Here is a 12362-nt window from a genome sequence, read left to right as displayed (position 1 = left end):
TAAAAACTTCAAATTTACAAAATACTTAACAGTTGGGCTATCATTTGCAACATGGTTCCTGTTAGATTTTTACTTGTGTAAGGTTGCAGAAAGAGATCCAGGGCTCACTATGCACTAGAAGTTGCAGACTGAGCCTGTTTTGTGATTCTCTAAGCTCTGCAATGTCTCTAAGCCTATAGTGTCCTTTGTCATATAGGTACTTTAGCATGGGACTGCTTTTGTCTTATTCCTTGGGAAACAGAGCTCTGACCTTTCTCTGAGCTGCGCATAGAATAGACACTCCAACTCCCTGTGATTAGCAGGTAAAAAATCTTGACATTCTCATGTTTGTTTATTTTGAAAATGTGCATATTGACATTTGGTACATGGGATTCAGATGTGCTTGTGCGCAAATGAGCATCTGCATGTGCAGAGCTCAAGGTGCGGGTGAGACCTCTGGGTGCTTCTGCGTTTTTAATTTGCAGAGTGCTTCACTCTGACTGTTGTGCTACTTAATTCAGTAATGTTTGCAAAGTGGTTTGAGAGACGCAGATGGAAGGTGAAAGGGAGGTGCAGAGCAGTGTAATTACCTGATACTTATGCTCAAGCTGAACGACTCTGAACGGATGATTGGGGATGGGGAGATAGTTTCTCTTTTTTAATTTTAATGCAGAGATAACATATTTCATTCTAGCTCTTTAGCTCTTCTTAAACATCTTATCCCTGAACATTTTGCAGGCCTTGCTGTTATAGTTACATCTGCAGATGATGAAAAGAAACAACTTTTTCTGTTGAGACTATCATAAGCAGATGCTGAATTCACAGTAGATTACAATACACTGAATCGTTGCAGTTTTTCCCCAAAGGGGACAAGAAACTGCTGAGACTTCACATTATTATGTTGGAGAAAGCATTGCGGAAACATATTTTCCACAGTTGCAGACTTTACTCCCTAAGCCAGCTGAAGCCTTCAGCCTGAAATACATCCATTCTGCTTAAAAGAAAAGCACAGCAACCTTTCATGTTTATCATTAATTTTCAGCCATAAAGGGTTGTTAAATAAATTGCACTAATGCACCCAGTGTAAACTTGGCCACACAGCATTATCCATGAGAACTTAGGTCAGAGGAGTAATTTTACTGACACTGAGAGAATAGTTTGGCTGCAGAAAAGGAAATGTATGGATTCTAATTAAAGCCGCCCAATCTTTGCAAATCGTCGTAGAGGAACTTGATGTTTTCTCTATTTGCATTGCGACCTGGCTGTTGATTTCAGCCAAATACTGGTGGGGGGATCCAGGCTTTGCTAGGGAGGTGGCGGCACGTGCCCATGTCTGCAGCTGGAGAAGAACTGAAGCTCTGCAGCCTGGAGGCTGAAACATGCCATGGAAGCTGCAGCTGATTATGAGAAAACTGCTTGAAAGACTGAAACATATTTAAAAAGAAATATCCAAGGGCCATACGCAGTTATTTGTGCTCAGCTAGTACTGATAGAAGCTGCATGTGCAAAGCTAGAGGCAATATTTTTCAATTCTTTTGTGTCTTCTGGTGTTTGATGTTCTTATAAAGTTTCTCTCTGTAACTGTAAGACCTAGAAACATTGCTTTGAAATAAAAGGTGAGCTGCTGACACAAACATGTGACTCTAGTGGCAAGTGGAGACAAGTGGAAGCGATGCAGTAACACTGTAAAAGAGAGGTATGGAAGAAAGCTGCTTTGCCCAGTAGGTAGTAGCTTGGATTGAAGTTTACTGAAGTTCATTGTATGGGGTTGGTTTGTTCATTAAATCCGCAGCTTGTGTAACACAGGAGGCAGGTCGTGCAAGCCGTATGACTGAGGAGGTGACAGTGGTGGCTAATAACTTGTATTTAATTTATTGGAGTGGAGGATTTAATGTTAGAGTGTCTGTTTATTTTAAAATAACTCCCTGATTTTCACCTGAAATCTCTTCTCTCAATAACAGGCTGTTCTGTGGACATGGCATCATCTATTGAAACTGTTGGGGACATTGCACAATTGTTAATGTATTTTCACTAAATTGATAGTGAGTGGTTTCCAAAGTCATAAAATCAGAGTAGTGAACTGTGCAGAAGGAGGTTATTTTGTTCCCCTGGTACAGCTGTAATTAATGCTCACAGGGATTTGTACCCACTTCTCACCATTTCAGGCTGGACCCCAAGAACATCCATTACTCTTTCTTTGTTTCTGTGCTTTCCATATGTATTGTGTGTGTCATATGTCATGCGACGTATGCTGTTTGTGCTAGAATGCTCTAGGATTCTTGTTAATTGAAGAAGAAATTTCCCCTCCTTGGGCAGAAGTGTGGAATGGATCCAGGAGGACTCGGAGTGCTTGTGAGATCTGCTCTATTGCAAGGCCTCACAGCAGATGGTCCCTATTCCTCACTGCTTTACACAGTCTCGAAAATTGAGTCAGGGGTGTTTTTTGTTTGTTTGCTTTTGTAGATGGTAAAAGGGTTTGTCTTATAAGTCAGGGATTTTTTAATAGCTTTTTTAGCTTGTTAAATATCAATTATATATTGTATACATGTCCTCCAATGCATTGTCTTGTCAGGGTGACTTCCTTAAGTAGCTTTTTTTGTGTTGATTACTTTTGGAGGGGAGAGGACATGGGTAGGGGCTATTCTTTTAAGTTCACGTAATGTTTCCTTATGGTTTCCCAGCTACCTAAACCTTTGCTTGTGGTCATCTCCATCTTGATAGATGAAGTGACCTGATATTGAAGTGTCTATACAACCCACTGAATAAATGCTGCCGTGTCTGCTTTACCCGCGTGGCATAATTCCATTACAGCAGGATTCCCAGAGCCTGCCAAGTCCGCACAACCATGGTGTCTTTCTCGGCTTTCCTTCACTAATGCCACAGTTGGGATGTTTGTCCCGTATTTTATTCCTTCGTCTTTCCATGATGTCTACACGATTCCCTATAGCCTAGAAACAAGCAACTGAGCCAAATCAGTCTTTCCTGAGCACCCCATGGCTTAATTGATTGATTAAGCGCCCACTCTGATGAGTGGTGACTGTGGATGCTAGTTTTAGACCCTCGCTCGTCCCAGGTGCTTGAGGGACACAGCCTGAGCTGTCGGTTCCAGGACGCAGTGTGGTTCTTGTGGGTAAGGCGATGTCCTCTTCAGCTTTGTGGCACCTCTCTTCTTTTGCTGCCTCAACTGAGGTGTTTCTTGGAAAGGTAGGAATCATAATGAGGAAATATTTTGCAAAGATCTCATCTTTCCTTGTAGATAAAGGATGCTTTAAGCTGAAGTACAGAATATTTTCAGAATATTTACAGTAACATAATATGGTCGCTTAAGTGACAAAAATTAGTGCCAATAGTATGTGGAAGGGACATGCTGTGTTTTTAAATCTACCACATGAAAAGCATATGTCGAAGCACAAACACATCAGCGTAGTAAGGAGGATCCTGCACAAAGCACAGCCTGGTAGGCTGCTCAAAGGCAGTGCAAGAGCTGCTGCTTCAGTCTTGAATTACAAAGCCCACAGTGACATTTGTAAGAGAAGAACTATTTAGAAGAACTAAAGAACTATTTTAGTCCTACTTTACAGGTGAAATAATTCAAAGCAAAGGGAGTTAAAAGTACAAAAGCAAAGATGATATAGAAATATCCTTGGTGTCTTTTAACTCACTGGCAGTCTTTTGTCCCAGTACATGTATGGCAGTGAGGGCAGATCACAGACTGGAAACGTGGTCACAGGTCTGGTTCTATCTGTGATTACTATGGGGTGGTTTTGGGAATAACTGAGATGTGTGAACCCTTCTCTGAATTCCAGTGCAGAGGCAATGCTGTTCTGTTTTCCTCTGTAGCCTGTAGGGACACATGAAATGCACGGTCTTTCCCCTCAGCTCTGTCAGCAGTGTCTTAATTGTTACAATGTGATGAATAACTTGTCTGCGGTTCCTGCTGCAAAGTAATTCCAGAGATAGGAATACAACCAGCCAGAAATTATCATCCCCTATTCATTTTCTCCTTAATGAATATTGAATAGAAACATTCTCTATTAATGAGCATTGATGGAAGCTCAAGTCCTCACAGAAATGGAAAGTGTTGAGAGCAGAGTGCAGTGTCATCCTCAGCGCACACTGACACCCTCGCTGTTCTGCCGTGCAGTCCTGTGATGGCAGCTTTGATGCCTTAGACTGTTTCTTCTTCAAATTGCATCATTTTCTTTTCTGCAGCTTTGTGCTTAGGATGATCTTTTTGGGGTAGGCCGCAAAGCCACCAGTCTTTCTTCATCTAAATGCTGTTTTCACAGTCCTACTCTGAGGAAGGAGCCTTCTAGCAGTGGAGCTAGAAAGTAGGAAAAGGAAGTTCATGCTTTTACTCGAGTAGAAATGTTGCATGTTGCTGCCATAATCAGTGCTGCAGGTGCCTTTCTGCTGCAGCCATCTAGTACATGCCTGGTTCTTCATGACTTTCACGTTTAATTAGCTGTAAATTAATTAGCCTAGTTTTGACTGACACTGCTGACTTGTTTTTCCTGCGGCTTATGGAGTCATGTGGACTTTTGCTTAGTTCTGCAGTTTTGTTTTGCTGTGGAAATAGCCTAATTGGAAACACTCAGTCTCAATGGCAGGAATCACCATGGAGTCTGGTCTGCACTTATTAAGCGGGTTGCTTTCTTCTAGTTGTCTACTCATCACTTTATAAAATTCTTCCTTACTTGTCTTAGCATTAAGTCTGTCCTTTTTTTCCCCTCTTGCGACCCATCCCTTACTGGACTTGGTTTGGTTCCTTCCTCTCCTTTTCATTTATGGTGCAGATTCTCTGTTAGATCTTTAAATAGTGAAGCTACGTGATGGCCTCTTATTCTCTGCACTTTCTTCTGCTGTCTGTCACAGTCACACTAACAATAGATACTTAGATATCTCCCATGTTCTGTTTTTATAGTTTGTTTCTAGCAGAAACTGGGAAAGGAATGAGAGGGGCCTTTTACATGTTCTTTTACAAGACTCTATAAAAATGATATAACTTCACAGTTTTCTTTAAAGGTCTGGTAAGTGCTGGACATCACTGCTGGTAGAGCCTTTACTGATGTACAGAAACTTTAGAACAAATATTGTTTTTATAACACCTAAAGACTCTTAGCCAGCACCAGATTGACCAGATTTCTAAGCAGCAATGAGCATGGGAAAGGAAGGCAAAGGGGGTCAGAAGAAATTCTGTGTTCTTTTCTCCACAGTCTTGACCAGGGCCTTGGCTTCATGTGGATTTTTGGAATTTCTCATTAAATAAAGTAGCCTTCCACATAACTCTTCTGCTACCTAGTTCCACTCTTATTTCATTACAGCATTGTCATCAATATAAGATTAAACTAAAATCACCTGTATTGAGTTAGATTTTGCTGAAAAAGGCACTCTGTACCAAAAGCATGCTTGCTTTTTTAAGCTATCTCAGCTAATCTAATAAAAGATACCCTTTTTACAAAACACCCTCCTCTTAGGCTCATTCTTCAGCTCCTCCTAAATCAATAAGTAAAGTTAAGGGAATCTAAAAATAAACTGGGCTCTTTTGTGAGAGGCTTCCAACTATAACATGCAAGACATCTTAAGAATCTGGCTATGTGACTACTTGGCATGATTTCTTCTGGAAGAGAGCTCAGAATGATGCGAGAGGGTAAGAAATTAAGTGAGGCTTGAGCATTCGACTCTTTTGGGAATATGAATTTTCCCATTTTGTATAACAGACCAATGTACAAACGTTGGGTCTAGAGAATCCTAGAGCTATGAAATATGCAAGTTGTTTCGTTGTTAAGTAATTCCTTTCCTAAAAACATAGCTGCTTGGGACAGTCCAATTTCAGATGACATCTAATAGTGCTGGTATATTTATTTCTTATGCGTTTGATTTGATTGGATTCTTCAGTTTTGCTGCACGTTGATGAAATATCTGTCAGTTAAAGAGATTCCTAAGTCTTTGGTGTAGGTTGACAGGTTTCAAACAGATACTGCTTAATGATAGTATCTACCACATCATACTCCTGCAGCTAGTAAAGTAGTATTTCTCTGAGTTTGTTAATATCATTTATTGAAAATATTCATATTTATCCAGCCCATGTTGTCCCCATCCAAAGCTTTTTAGAGTCTGAGAAGTTGTTATAGTCTTACAGATGTAAGATTCCCTTGCAGCAATGTAACCTACTTTGGTTGATTCTCATTTTTCATATGGAAAAGAAATCATGAGTTCAGGCACACTTTTTTCCTCTTCACATAAACAGTTTCCTAACCAAAGCAGGGCCTTCTAAGGGAACAGCAAAAGTGGTATCTCTCTTTGAAACGATTTGTCCTCCAGCAGATTTAGTTTCATATGTTGGAATCAAACTACTTTTAGGAAACATGAAAGCAGTGGGGAACTGGGGATGCTCTTCATCTCCAGAAATCATGAGTACTGCATAAGGCTGAGATACAAACATTCTGGGGGGTAGAATGTTGCCATGTGAAAGAAATAGAGATAGGAATCTAATGACATTGTCAGTTATTCAGGTATTCTGCAAAATATCTGGTGGAAGATTTTATGAACCTCCCTAGCATGCTGCTGTTGTGGGTTGCCCCATTATCCAGAGATTTACTGTTGTTTATGGGATGAAGATGCAGTACTGTCCTTACACAGGGTGTTCCAGATCCTGAAATTATTTCTTTGTCTTTACTTGATGCTTAAGAACTCATATCTATCGGAGTTATTACTTGAATGTAAGCAGTCAGGATTAAATCAATAGGTTTTTCTATTTTTTTCATTTTGTATTGACCATTGAAATTACCTTTTTGATAGAAGTTTAAGGAAATACCTTCTTTTGTCCTTGAAAGGGACTGAATCACTGCTTCCCTGAACAATATTCCTATTGCAAGAAGGAAACCTCTTACAAAACAACCTTCTCCAGGAATTTCCTGGTGAATTTTTCTTTTCACGTGTTCTGAGATAAACCTCTCTAGGAAGGCAGGTTATCACCTCTCTATATGAATTTAGCAATCCTATGTGCTTAATCTTCATAGCCTGTGTGAAAAGCAGGCAGCTTGGAGGGAGGATGACATGCCTTCCTGAGAGACAGAACACTTGCATTGCTGCTAGAAGACTGTGGTCTTCTGCATGCTCATTTTTCTCCTGAAATATGCAAGTTTTGTGAGGTGGAATGAGCTTGAGAGGGGAAAACACAAGCTGAGATGGTGTCAGCCACACACACACACACACAGCCCAGGTATACAGTAGGAGGATTATTCTCCATGAAAATTGTGTCTTCAGAGTTTCCCATAACTAACATTCCGTGGATCTTCTGCTAGGGCATAATGATAACATATAAAAAAAGACCTATTTGAAATCTCTTTTTGGAGTCCCTCTGTGGCATAAATAAAGGCACACTGAGTTCTGAAAGCTCTACCTACTGGTATCCTGTACTCAAATAACTCATTCCTCTCTACTGCCTATTATTTTATTCCCATGAGCAAGGAAAGAAGGAAGAAGATGGAGCATGGATAGAGACTGTAGGAGAGGCCAGGAGAACAAGCATTAAGCTATTTTACGGTCAACTTTTAATCCTCCCTGTTACTAGCAGCAGCAATTTGATGGCCTTATATTAAGTTTCTCATTAATTCACCTTCTGTTTTGCTCATTCGTTTATAATTAGCACTCATGAAGCCACTTGCCATCGTCTGCTGCACATTGAGCGTGAGCGAGGCAGAGGGAGCGCTTCGCAGAAACACGTCGGTGCTTGTGCCTACTTACAAGGCAATGATAGAACTGCACTTATTATCCAATTAAACAGGCAGAACATGACAGGAATAATAAAATCAACATAACTCCAAGGGCGAAAGGGCTGGTAAAACACTCTATGTCCTAAATACTTCTAAAATTTTAAGATTTAATGTGATTTTTATCTTTTTGCTTGTGTTACTTAATGATTTGCTGTGGATGGCAGTCACCACTGCTACAGTCTGCAATTTCTGATCAAATCCTGTAATCAGGATTATGCGAAATGAGTTCTGATCAAAGTGAATTTCCTTTCATTTGTTTATTTTTTTTCCTTTCCCAAAAGTTTCTGATCAAAACCAAGTGATCAAATAGCACTAATTTTGATCGGATTCTATGGCATCATAAATAATTTAAGCTAATACTAATTACGGCATTCATAGTTTGGAAAGACGGGAGCTCTCGGTGACATGGTTGTGTAAGGTCTAGGTTAAACAGTGATGTGGCGTCCGAGATCTTTCATTGCTTTACCAAGGAGACCAATTTGGAAGCCAATTGGATTTGTACTGCACTTCCAATTTAGAAATCTGCCGGTGAATTGTGCTGGAGAGAAAACTGTAATTGAGCCACTGCAGTTCGGTGACTGTGTTTCAATATATCCAGACAATCTTCCCCAAGGGGACAGGGGAAAACCAACAGAAAGGACTTCCCTTTGCGTTTTCTTGCGCCCTGTCACACAGCCTGGACGCATCCGAGTTGCTGTGTATGCTCTTGATCAGTGCTAAGATTCTGCACTTGGCTTGTTGTCAGCTTGCTGTGCCCAGGCTGAGCTGCTGCGCCCTGTATAGAACCAGGCAGAGCCGTTCTTGGCGTGTGGCAGCACATATGGTACCTACTAGAAGTTCCGAAGGGCAAGAATCCTGCCCTTTCCTACGCCCTCCAACGCTGCCCCGATGGGAAGTGCCCGACGCATCTAGGGCATCACGAAAGCTGCCAGTTTAGACGATAACAGGGGTGGCAGCCTCTGGAGTTCATGCAGGCCGTCAAAAATAGCACTTGTGGGGGCTTTCAAAAGCAACTTTTATGTCTGATTTTGTCTTATGACAAAAGTGTATACACATTTTCCTGTATATTCTCAGGATTTTGCAGGGATTCACTCTTTGGATGTGAGTCATCTTTACCAAGGGTCTCTCTCATATACGGCCCAGTGCAATAGCACTGTGACTTTGCATAAATATTAAATCAGCAGCTCTGTGAGCTGCAGTAAATGACTCTTTGAGGGAACAAGCAACTCAAATTGATGGACATTCTGGCTTGCGGTGACAAATCTGATGTCATGCTCCGTGTTGGAGTAGTTACATGGTTACGTTATTTTATGGTGTCAGCATGTAAAGAACACAACCACTTTCAGCGATAGGAAGCAGACCTGGGACCAGCTTTGGGAGTTGTGTATTCCCTATGATCCAGAGACTGGACCCTCAGACAGCTGCTAGAAGGTGAGTGTGTTGATGCTAGACTTGTCTGTTTAACGAGAGTCAAATTCACTCACCTAAGGAAGGCATCCCAAATGGTTTATCCCTTATAAGCCTTTAGAGCAGGACTTTGGCATGGAAAAGATAAATTAATCTTGAGTAAGAACAAGTGTCTTTGACTAGTATAGTTTAAGCAGATATTAAGAGACAAATGCCATCCGTTTTTATAAAAATAATCAAATACCTACATGCATTTTGTAAACATTCATTGTCTTAAATCCATAATGCTTGCATCATATTTGGGCTTTCCAGATGAGGCATATACCTTCACTGTATTCTGGGCTGGAAGAAGATATGTGGAACAAATTCCTAGTTGCAAATATGCCACAAGCATTAGATTGCCTGAGAATTTTTTCAGTTAGCATGATTTATTTCTTTGACATAGGAAAGTGCTGAGAATGGTTAAGACAGCACAAACATCTCCCAGAGACATCAGCAGTGTCTACGTGCCCTTTGCTGACTGCTCATTTTCAGATAATTCTGCACAGATTTGCATTCTGTGCATGTTATAATTTCTAATAATACATTTTCACTTGGAGAGTTTAAAGCAACATGCCTTTTTGTTCTCCTGACTGTAAGAAGTTTCTTCCAGAGTAATTATTACCATGAAGTTAGAGCTGGGTTTACGCAATTAAGAAAAACAGTGATTAGACAAAGCAGTAACAGTTGTGAAAATCTACCGTGTATGTTTGAGTAACTGCTGCTCACTGCCTGACTGTGAATACCCTGGGGAATGCAGGAGCTTTTCCATCTCTTGATACTTTTCTGTCAAGATTGCTTGGCTTTCTAAAAGTCACTTTCTTCCGAGAAATCCAACCTTGTCTTGAGAAGATTTTTGAACATTTCGTTTTGTTTTGTTTGGAATGAGCTGACTGGATGCTCTTCTCTGATTTTTTTTTTTTTTCCCCATAATTTTCAAAGATAAAAGTCTATTCAGGATTTTTATATGTATATCTCCTAAGCATAAATATTAAGCATTCCACTTATATCCTAAATCATGCTGAAGTATGAAAAATCAGAGTTAATAACTGAAATTTTTCTATAACTGCCAGCAGTCGTTTGTTATGAAAAGGCCCCGATCTCAGCCCCTGTGGCCATGACGAGAAGCAGTTGCGGAGCCTCCTGAGGAGCTGCGAGTCCCTCTCGGCTGCTGTTCCTGCTCCTGTAGGAGCACAGCACAACCATCACCAAAAACAGGTGTCAGCCAAGGCTGGGTGCTTCACAGACAAAGCAAAATGATGCTCTGCTTCAGCAAGGAGCTAATGAAGAGCAAGATAGAAAAAACAAGAGCATTTTCAAGAGAGAAGCTACAATTCCCTGAAGAGAGGATGCCCAAAACAGAGGAGGGGATCGCTGCAATCCTCCCTGTGCCACCTCAGGTTCCGAATGTATGTGAACTTTGGTAGCTGAACAACCAAATAATTATTCCTTTTCTAGAAAATCACAGTTATCTGTGTATTTGCAGCCATGCCATGGCAAGAGAGGCAACTCAGGGCTTTAATATTTCAGGAGATACCATGTAATTTTCTAAGCAGTGCCTAGACAAGCACAGAAGAAAGAAGTGCGTCTTTTGCTAAGCACTTGGGGACGCCGGTGGCTTTAAAGTCAGTTAATTGTGACAGTCAGCTAATTGTGCCTCATCACAACAAACCAAGCCAAGTGCCCTGCTAGTCTTGGACTCTGCTGCTGCTGTTCCCAATTAAAGAGAATTAGGTGGATTTGCACAAATGCAGGGCTGTAGAATGATATGGCTTGATTAAAGCTTGTTTGAATAGCTTTGTTTTGAGTAAATACAGCTGCAAGCAGAGGAAGGGAAAGGTACAGGCACATAATATTGCCAGCGATTTATTAAGTATCAACTTTTGCTGCGGGATAAATACGATTAAAGTACTTGGGAGATAAAGGATAATTGGCCAAAATGTTAGAAATTGAAGGCGAGGAGATATTTTAGCTAAGTAGGGCTGACAACATCCAGGTAGGGATTCATTGCACTGTTTCAGTCTGCTGAGGCTCTACTAAATAAAACGCATAGCCTTTGCTTCATAAACAAGATGACTGAGCCACCTAGTCCCTACAGAGAGTTTTGTTGTCTTTGTCTTGTCCCGTGGGAACAGTGAAAACAGCTCTTCAATCCTCATCCAGCATTAAAAATATATAGTAGCTGAACTTTGGTTTGAATGAATGATTTCATATATTTTCTGTAAATGAAATAACATATCCTACTTTTGAAAATACATATGCATATACTTAAGATTCTCTGGTTCCCTGTCTGACTAGATCTGGAAAAGGTTTGAGCACTTGGTACTCTATTTTGCCAACAAAGTCATTTCATTCCTGTCCCGCCTTACAGAGTACGTTTCCAAAGCAGCGCACTTCATTTTGGTGCTATTTCCCCAGAAATGACTACTGTTAAACAGATGGAGAAATTTCTGTCTTCCTCAAGTGACGGGCACAGAAACGAACCCCGTGGAGGTAACTGGAAAGCGTGGCTTGGTTTGATCAGCTCAGTGCTGCCTTGGTCATGGTAGCTGAGGCACGGCAAGGCGCAGGGAGAGGCTGCTTTGCACGGAGCCTTCCCCGGGAAGGAAGGGGTTAGCAGTTGGTTTGAAACATTCATTATTCAGACCTGGCCTTATTGCTCTCCAATTTACCAGCACAACTCAATGCCTCGTTTCAGTTTTCCTCTGATCTTTCCTTGGCTTATATGGTTCTCTTGATTATAAGATTGTCTCCAGCCATAGTCCATTTATGTCTTTAAATATTGATTAAGTTTTTCTCCCAAATTTGAACATACACTAACATATTTCTTTTACTGTCGAGTTCAGATTCCTTTGCCTTTTTTTCAGTGTGGGTGAAAATGTTTCTTCTATTTTTCCAGCAGACAAATAATTTTGTTTCCCTTCATGCAGGAGGAAGGGAAAAGCTGTTTACCTGTAGTCTTGTCCAAATTATTGGTAGTGAGGAACTTTTTCAGGCTAAGAGACTGTTACTCCTATATTGTTAATTGGACTATAAAAATATCTCTTCTTGCCAGGAACTTTGTAAGAAAATTCTAAAATAGATATCTGACTAAACCTCCAAGGAGCAGGGAGACCACATTTTGCTGACTACAATGTGCAGAAATAGGCAATTCTGACA

General features: G+C 40.7%; 1 protein-coding gene across 2 annotated transcripts in view; it reads right to left on the bottom strand.

The window, feature by feature from the left end:
• The window catches only part of PEX5L (peroxisomal biogenesis factor 5 like), a 93024-nt gene that overhangs the window by 62053 nt on the left and 18609 nt on the right, over positions 1 to 12362 (bottom strand). The window lies entirely within an intron of this gene.

This window comes from Tinamus guttatus, unplaced genomic scaffold, assembly GCF_059628265.1.
Source record: "Tinamus guttatus ecotype Peru unplaced genomic scaffold, ASM5962826v1 Tinamus_guttatus_pri_ptg000198l, whole genome shotgun sequence".
NCBI lineage: Eukaryota > Metazoa > Chordata > Aves > Tinamiformes > Tinamidae > Tinamus > Tinamus guttatus.
Note: the sequence above shows the minus strand (reverse complement) of the source record. Positions and strands in the feature narration are given on the sequence as shown.